The following is an 8,731-nucleotide window of genomic DNA, read 5'->3' as shown; positions in this document are numbered from 1 at the left end:
ATACACTCAGATGTGTTTGGGCCTGTTAACATGAAGTCATTAGATGGAGCATCATATTTTGTAACATTTATAGATGGTGCATCCAGGAAGTTTTGGGCATATCCTATGAAAATTAAAAGTAAAGTATTTGGAATATTTCAAACATTCCATGTTGTTGTTGAAAGAGAGACTAACAAATTGCTCAAGTGTTTAAGAATAGATAATGGTGGAGAATATTGCTCAAATGCATTTAAGGAATATTGTAACAAGTTTGGCATAAAGCATGAGAAGACTATGCCTGGTACTCCTCAACAGAATGGTGTCGCAAAAAGGATGAATCACACCATTATGGAAAAGGTGTGAATTGTGTTGTCCAATTCTGGTTTGGAGAAGAAATTTTGGATTTAAGTAGTCAGGACTGCTTGCTACCTCATAAATAGATCTCCAACTACAACCTTGGATGGCAGTATCCCTGAAGAAGTTTGGACTGGTAAGAAGTTGAACTATTCTCACTTGAAAATCTTTCGATGTGAAGCATTTGTACATTTTCCCAAAGAAAATAGAACGAAGCTAGATGATAAATCTATGAAATGCATTTTTCTGGCATATGCGAATGAAGATTTTGGTTATCATCTACGGGATCCAGTTAAACATAAAATTATTGGAAGCAGGGATGTTATATTTAATGAGTCGGAAATGTTTAAGAGGAATAAAGATGAGTTGGAAAAAAGAAAGTTATTGACAGGTTTGAAGAGTAGTAGGAAAACATCCCACCAATGTAAGAAAATGAACAACAAATTCAAGAGCATGAGGAACAACAAGTGGAAAATGATGAACACCAAGAAGAAGGAATCTTGCAAGAACCTTTATAGGAGATTCAACCTAATAATGCACCTCCACAGTTGGTTTGTATATATTCTAGGCCTCATAAGCCTTCACAAAGATATCCTCATTCAAACTATATTTTGTTGACTAATGAAGGTGAGCCTAATTTTTCTCAAGAAGCTTGTAAAGTTAACACAGTAAAGAATGGAAGAAAGCGATGGAGGAAGAAATGAACTCTTTGGTGGAAAATAAAACTTGGGAGTTGGTAAATCTCCCAAAAGGAAAAAACAAAACAAATGGGTTTACAAAATTAAACATGAAGGTCACGAAAAGAAAGAGAGATATAAAGAAAGGCTAATGGTGAAAGGATTTTCCCAAAAATAAGGTATTGACTTCACTGGAAGTTTCCAACCTATTGTTAAGATGTAGTCCATTAGAGTCATTCTTGGTCTAGTTGCTGCTTTAGACTTAGAATGTGAATAGTTAGATGTACAAACTTCTTTCCTTCATGGTGAATTGGAGGAACAAATTTATATGGAGAAGCGAGAAGGCTTCATAGAAAAAGGCGAAGAAGACCTCGCTTCCAAGTTGAAGAAGAGTCTCTATGGGTTGAAATAGACACCTATATAATGGTACAAGGAATTTGATTCATTCAGGTTGGAACATGGTTTTCACAGGTTGGAAGCTGACCATTGTGTCTATATCTAGAGGTATGATCAAGGAAAGTGTTATGAAACCAGCTCAAGAAAAGATAGAAAAGAAAGATCAACGCCTTAGAATTCAGCCTCTTCGAGGGGGCAACCTCCTTTACATTACATAAATGAACAATTCTTGGATGATACAAATGAAAAAACCTCCTTTCTATATATAGGAGTCTAAGGAGTCACAATATAATCCAGCCGACCTAACAATAATAATATAAAGCCAAAAAAATAACAATAGAGGGATTCTATGGGGCACAGAAATAACAATATGGGGGTAATAGGGGCACAACAATATAAATAAGGGGTATAACTACAATAGTAATGGGGTAATCACTAGTATTATAGGGACCCAACATGCCCCTCTCCTTCAAAAAAGTGTTGTCCTCAACGCTTGAGCAGTTCTGGATACTTCTGCATAAAATTCTCATCCTCCCATGTGGAATCTTCAGCGGATAAGTTCTTCCACTTGATAAGATACTCTGAAATTGATCGATTTCGTAGCTGTCGAGTTCTTGTTTCTGTGACTGCTTCCGGTTCCAATATAATTTTTCCTTCCTCATCAAGTTCTGGCAATATTGTTTGAACTGGGAGCTTGTCGCCTATAACCTTCTTTAAACATGAAACATGGAAAACTGGGTGCAATCGAGAAGCTGCAGGAAGCTCCAATTTGTATGCCATAGTACCAATCTTTTCCAACACCTTGTATGGACCATAATACTTTGGTGATAATTTATTATCCTTCTTAGCTTGCTTTAGGGACATTTGCTTATATGGTTGTAGCCGTAGGAATACCCAATCACCTACATCAAAACTTCTTTCACTGCGATGTTGATCTGCCTGTTGTTTCATTCTATTTTGTGCCAACACGAGGTTATCCTTTAAGAGTTGGAGGACTTGTTGTTGATGTTCGATGTGATGTTCCACTGCCTGAACCTTAGAATTTTCTCTTAAATATGATGTGATTGATGGTGGTTGGTACCCATAAAGTGCCATAAATGGGGTCATTTTTGTTGCTGTATGGAAGGAAGTGTTATACCACCATTCAGCCAGAGGCAACCATTTGACCCATTGTGTCTGTTTATCAGATACAAAGCAACGAAGATATCCTTCCAAACATTTGTTTACTATCTCAGTTTTCCCATCAGATTGAGGATGATAAGATGAGCTATGAGCTAACTGAGTACCAAGACAAGAAAATAATTCTGTCCAAAAATTTCCAGTGAAAATGGGATCTCTGTCACTTACAATAATCTTTGGGTTTCCATGTAGCTTTTGAACTGTTTCCATAAATGCAGTAGAAACTGTACTGGCTTTAAATGGATGTGATAATGCACAAAAGTGTGCATACTTGGTAAGTCTGTCAACTACCACCATGATGACACTCTTTCCCTCAGACTTGGGTAAACCTGTGATAAAATCCATTGAAACCTCCTCCCAACGTTGGCTTGGAATGGATAAAGGTTGTAATAGACCCGGTGTCTTAATTGTTTCAACTTTATTTTGTTGGCAAACCAAACATTCCGCCACAAACTTTTGAATATCTGATTTAAGGCCATCCCAAAAAAATTCCTTCTTAACCCTGTGGTAAGTTTTTAAAAATCCTGAGTGCCCTCCTAAGGGAGAAGTGTGCAATTCCATAAGAATCTTTTGTTTTAGCTGGGAATTCTTACAGAGGTATAAGCGATCTTTGTACCATAACGAATCATTTTGCCAGCTAAATGTATCAGAAGTACTGGAATCTTGTTGTAGCTTTCGAATAAGTGCCCACACTTCTTCGTCATTCTTCCATTCCTCCTTTGCTTCGTTTATCCAATCTGGTTGGATAATAGAAATGGCACACAACAATGCTTCCATATCCTCATCCTTTCTTGAGAGTGCATCTGCCACCACATTTTGCTTCCCTTTTTTGTAGATGATTTCAAAGTCATAACCCAACATCTTTGTGACCCACTTTTGTTGCTCTTCAGAGGATAATCTTTGTTCTAAAAAGTATTTAAGGCTATCATGATCCGTTTTTACCTTGAAGTGTCTTCCCATTAGGTAGGGTCGCCATTTCTTAAGTGCATGGAGTATTGCCAACATTTCCTTCTCATAAATAGCTTTGCTTAAAAACTTTCCCTTGATTGGACGACTTTCAAAAGCAATGGGTCTTTCATCTTGCATTAGAACAGCACCAATTCCATTTCCTGAAGCATCACATTCCACAATAAAGGTTTTTGTGAAGTCCGGTGTAGCTAAGACCGGTGCTTGGCACATTGCCTCTTTAAGATGTTTAAAGGCCTTTGTTGCTTCCGGAGTCCATGAAAATGAATCTTTCTTCAATAATGTTGTTAGAGGTGCTGCTATTCTCCCATAATTCTTAACAAACTTGCGATAATACCCTGTCAACCCAAGAAATCCTCGCAGATGCTTTATGGATGTGGGGATTTTCCATTCCTTAATGGCTTTAATTTTGCTAGGGTCTACCTTAACTCCTTCATGAGATACAATATGACCCAAATATTCCACCTCCTGGACTCCAAAGAAACATTTGGATCTTTTTGCATATAATTGTTTCTCCTCCAATAGTTGTAGCACCTTGTCAACATGTTCAACATGATCCTTCCAAGACTTGCTGTAGATTAGTATATCATCAAAAAATACTAACACAAATTTTCTAAGGAATGGTTTGAAAATTGAATTCATCAAACCTTGAAATGTTGAAGGTGCATTGGTAAGGCCAAAAGGCATGACCAAAAATTCATAATGACCCTCATGAGTTCTAAATGCCGTTTTCGGAATGTCTTCAATCTTCATTCTGATTTGATGATATCCCGAACGAAGATCCAACTTGGTGAAGTAAATTGATCCATGCAATTCATCCAGTAATTCATCAATGACAGGAATGGGGAACTTATCTTTAATAGTGAGCTTGTTGAGCTCCCTATAATCTGGACACATGCGCCATGATCCATCCTTCTTGTGCACCAATACTACTGGAGCTGAGAAAGAACTTTGACTCGGTTGAATTATACCAGCCTCTAGCATTTCTGCAACCATACGTTCAATTTCACTTTTTTGGACATATGGATATCTGTACGGCCTGATGTTTGGAGGAACACTTCCTGGAATCAGATGAATAGCATGATCATGATCACGCATAGGTGGGAGACCTTTTGGAGTCTCAAATACCTTGGAATGATTGTCCAAGACTTTTTGGAGATCTGGAGAAATAGATGATTCCAATGTGGAAACATCTAGCGAACATAATTGTGCAATTACACCTCTTTGCTCCTTTTTTAGAAGCTTTGTCATGCCATTAGAGCTGATTATCTTTCCTGGTTTCCCTGCAATACCCCTTAATTCAACTTCCTTTCCTTCCACAGAAAATTTCATGAAAAGTTCTTGAAAATTAAAAGCTATTGTACCCAAGGATTGTAGCCATTGGACTCCTAGTACAACATCAGCACCTCCCATTGGAATGGAAAGCATTGGGCTAGTCAATACATATTCTCCCATGGATAGCTTGATATTATGGCACTTTCCAGAACAATTTATTGTTCCTCCATTTGCAATCATCACTTGACACTCTGGTGCTGGATATAGGAAGCAATTCAATTCTTTTGCTACCCTACAATGAATAAAATTGTGGGTGCTTCCTGAATCAATCAACACTATTACCTTTTTCTTCTTGATTTGTCCTTCTATCTTGATGGTTTGAGGAGTGGTAATTCCCGCCAATGCATTACAAGATATGGTCGGATTTATTTGTTCTTCATCTAGGCTTTGTTCCTGGAATATATCCTCTTCTTTTGACCTTTCTTGCTCCTTTTCTTCTTCCTCTTCACAATCTATGTAGAATAATTTCTTCTCAGCACACTTATGACCTTTTGTGTATTTGCTATCACAATTGTAACAAAGCCCTTTTGCTCTTTTTTCTTCCAATTGTTGTGGTGTCAACCTTGTAGGTTGTGGAAGACTATGGGCAACAACACTTCCGTCTTTATAGTTGTGAATGGTATGCTTCCTAGTTGCCATAATTTTGCTTTCCATTTTTCTTGCTAACCTGAATGCCTTCTCTAATGAATCAGGTTCCCAAAGGTGCACATCATGTTGGATATTATCCTTTAAAGACCCTATGAACACATCAATCCTATCTGGAATATCTTTTACCCTTATGTTCAATTTTTGGAACTCCTCAATGTGCTCCATTATTGAACCCTTTTGTTTGAGACTTATCAATTGGCTAAAAAAAGTGTTGCTTTTTGTATCCTCATAATGTGCTATCAATTCTTCCGTAAAAATTGCCCAAGTGATAAATTGTTTACGAGAACAAAGCCATTGATACCATACAAACTGATTTGGTTCCAAATATAAAGTTGCCATACGTACCTTTTGTGTGTTTTGCACATTATTGAGATCGAAGAATTGCTCCATCTGTAATATCCATGTGGCGGGATCCTTGCCATCAAACTTCCTCATATCGATTTTTGGAATGTGGTGATTCTTTGATCCAACATTAGCGTCTATGGAATCATGATTAACATTTCTTTTGTTCTCATCATGAGTTTCCTTTACTACCTTTTCACCATTAGTAAGTATTTCTTGTAGAAAATTAGTCAAATCTGTCTTCAAATCTGCCATGCCTGTCTTCAAATTTGTGTTCAAATCTATCTTCAAATTGTCCATCTTAGCTTCCATGCCATTCATCTTAGCTTCCACGCCATTTATCTTAGCTTCCACGCCATTTATCTGAGCATCTGTTAACTTTTTTGAGCGTGACATTTGTTGCACTTGTTCTTGTAATTTTGATATATCATGTAGCATTTCTTCCTCTTCTTCATGAGTCATGCTAGAGCTTTCAGGTTCCTTACTAGGTGTTTGCATTTTCTTTCCTCAGGGCATCAGTTACTGATAATAATGCTCTACTATGCCCTTTGAATTCCTTCAAAATAAATTTTCAAACCAAGCTTAAGCAAAAATTTAAAAAAAATCTACACACTTTTTTTCACTTTGTAGGAGCTCGATATTGCCTCTGATGTATCTTTGTACTTTCAAATAATCTAGTTCTGAACTTGTGACCTGTAGTAGATCTCTGTGTCCTCTTTCCAATGCCACAAGTCTGACCCAAATTGGATTCTCCAAGGAAGCGTTATGTGAAATCTCCCACAGTGACTTGATTATAGACTAGTTCAGTAGAGCTAACTTGTAGGACGTGCTGCGAGTCACTGTTTCGACCTTTGGATCTGAAAAATACCCACAAGAAACTACAGTCCGTCCTCTTTCTATACCTTCTTACGAAACTTCAATCTGATCCCCAGAGAGAAAGTTAGGAAGATTTTCCTCAGGTCACCTATTTTGAATGTAATTCAGGAGTCTGCAAAAAGACCAACTTCCTCAAATCATATCTCCGCAAATATTGCGCGAAAAGCTCTGAAATTGGACCCAAGGTTCAGTGCGATTTTTTCTCAAATGGGTTTTTTTTGCGACTTCTGAAACGTCACAGAAAAAAAGTTATAGCGAAAATTCCACGATGACCTGTTTGGAGCAGCGAAACCCTAGAATCCAAAGCTCTGATACCAAATGTTATGAAACCAGCTCAAGAAAAGCTAGAAAAGAAAGATCAACACCTTAGAATTCAGCCTCTTCGAGGGGGCAACCTCCTTTACATTACATAAATGAACAATTCTTGGATGATACAAATGACAAAACCTCATTTCTATATATAGGAGTCTAAGGAGTCATAATATAATCCAGCCGACCTAACAATAATAATATAAAGCCACAAAAATAACAATAGAGGGATTCTATGGGGCACAGAAATAACAATATGGGGGTAATAGGGGCACAACAATATGAATAAGGGGTATAACTACAATAGTAATGGGGTAATCACTAGTATTATAGGGACCCAACAGAAAGTATATCATATTATTGTTATATGTGGATGACATGTTGATTGTTGGGCATGATAAGAATAAGATCAATAGGTTGAAGAAAGATTTGGGCAGCAAATTTGTAATGGAGGATTTGGGACCATCACAACAGATATTGGGCATTAGGATTAAGCGTGACAGGAAAAATAAAAGGTTGTGGCTATCACAAGAAAAATATATCAAGAAAGTGCTTGATAGGTTTAATATGAAGGATGCCAAGCCAGTTGGTACACCCCATGCATCCCACTTCAAGATGAGTACTGAATTAGTCCTAGTGATGACAAGGAGAAGGAACAAATGAGAAGGATTCCTTATGCTTTAGTAGTTAGTAGCTTGATGTATTGCATGGTATGCACACAACCAAAAATTGCATATTCAATGGGAGTAGTGAGCAGGTTCCTTGCCAATCTAGGGAAACAACATTGGCAAGGATTAAAATGGATTTTGAGGTATCTCAAGGGTACTAGTCATTATTGTTTATGTTTTGGTCATAATGAGACTGTTCTTGAAGGATTTACAGATGCAGATATGGTTGGAGATATGGACACCAGAAAGTCCACTACAGGATATTTGTATACATTTGCAGGTGCAACAGTGTCTTGGGTGCCAAGGCTACAAAGAATAGTAGCACACAACAGAAGCAGAGTACATAGTTGCAACAGAAACATGTAAAGAGATCAAGGCTACAAAGAATAGTAGCTCTCTCTACAACAGAAGCAGAGTACATAGTTGCAACAGAAACATGTAAAGAGATGTTGTGGATGCAGCGATTCCTAGGAGAGATAGGAATAAAGCAAGACAAGTATGTGCTATATTGTGATAGTCAGAGTGCCATTCATTTGGTGAAAAACCTAGCATTTCATTCAAAAACCAAGCACATCGACTTAAGGTACCATTTGATCTAGCATATGTTGGAGGAAGAATAGTTATCCTTGGAAAAGAATCCATACAGATAGGAACCCTGCTGATATGGTCACTAAGATTGTACCAAGAAATAAACATGAGTTATGGAGAGGAATGGTAGGATTTGGTGTGACTTGATTCATGACTCTTATTTGGCTTCAAGTGGGAGAATGTTAAGTGTGAAGCCAAACTGATGCACACTATGTGAATGATGTTGCCGACTCCCATAAAATCCGGCGTTCTAGCCATCACCACCACACTCGCGTCGAACCTACCGTACACCATTATCTTCTAGATTTTAATCTAAATCGCATGCAGGATTCTAGATCTTCCTTTTCCTCTATAAATTTTCAATTTCTTTGGCCAGGGAAAGCAAGACAAAGGCCAAGGTCTCTATGTAATGTG

Source organism: Pinus tabuliformis, chromosome 2_2 (assembly GCF_031772625.1).
Source record: "Pinus tabuliformis cultivar Carrire ecotype Pingquan chromosome 2_2, CPIR1, whole genome shotgun sequence".
In the NCBI taxonomy this organism is placed as follows: domain Eukaryota; kingdom Viridiplantae; phylum Streptophyta; class Pinopsida; order Pinales; family Pinaceae; genus Pinus; species Pinus tabuliformis.
Note: the sequence above shows the minus strand (reverse complement) of the source record.